Source organism: Colobus angolensis, unplaced genomic scaffold (genome assembly GCF_000951035.1).
Source record: "Colobus angolensis palliatus isolate OR3802 unplaced genomic scaffold, Cang.pa_1.0 Scaffold150, whole genome shotgun sequence".
NCBI classification, from domain to species: Eukaryota; Metazoa; Chordata; class Mammalia; order Primates; family Cercopithecidae; genus Colobus; species Colobus angolensis.
The window spans coordinates 7,292,259-7,293,000 of record NW_012114600.1 but is presented as its reverse complement, the minus strand read 5'-3'; positions in this window follow the sequence as shown (position 1 = coordinate 7,293,000).

Below are 742 nucleotides of genomic sequence, written 5' to 3'. Positions count from 1 at the left end.
ATATAAAGTTAACTGTAAAATGGCCTCAGGCAGATCCTTCAGGAGGTGGCCCAGAAGGCATTACTCTAGGCTATGGTTTATGTTTATCTTCGTTTTCAACCAAAAAGTTAAAAAAAATTAAAATAGACAAAAGCTTATAGAATAAGAATCTAAAGAAAAAATATTTTTACAGCTGTAAAATATGTTTCTGTTTTAAGCTAAGTGTTTTTATAAAAGAATCAAAAAGTTTTAAAATTAAAAAGTTTATAAAGAAAAAAGTTATGGTAAGCTAAGTTAAATTTATTATTTAAGGGGGAAAAAAAATAGGATGGGTGCAATGGCTCACACTTTTAAGCCCAACAATTTGGGAGGCTTAGAAAAGAGGACTGACTCCAGGAGTTCGTGACCAGCCTTGGCAACATGGTGAAAGCTCATCTCTACTAAAAATGCAAAACATTAGCTGAATGTGTTGTCACAGGCCTGTAGTCCCAGCTACTTGGGAGACTGAGGTGGGAGGATTTCTTATGGCCAAGAGGTGAAGGGCAGAGGTTGTGGTGAACTGTGATTGTGATTCCAGCCTGGATGACAGAGCAGAACTCTGTCTCCGAAAATAAAAATGGAAAGAAAAAAGAAAAAAAATTGTTTTAAAATACATTTAATGTAACCTAAGTATACAATATTTATAAGGCCTACAGTAGTGTACAGTAATTTCCTAGGCCTTCACATTCACTCAGCACTCACTCACCGACTCACCTAGAGAAAC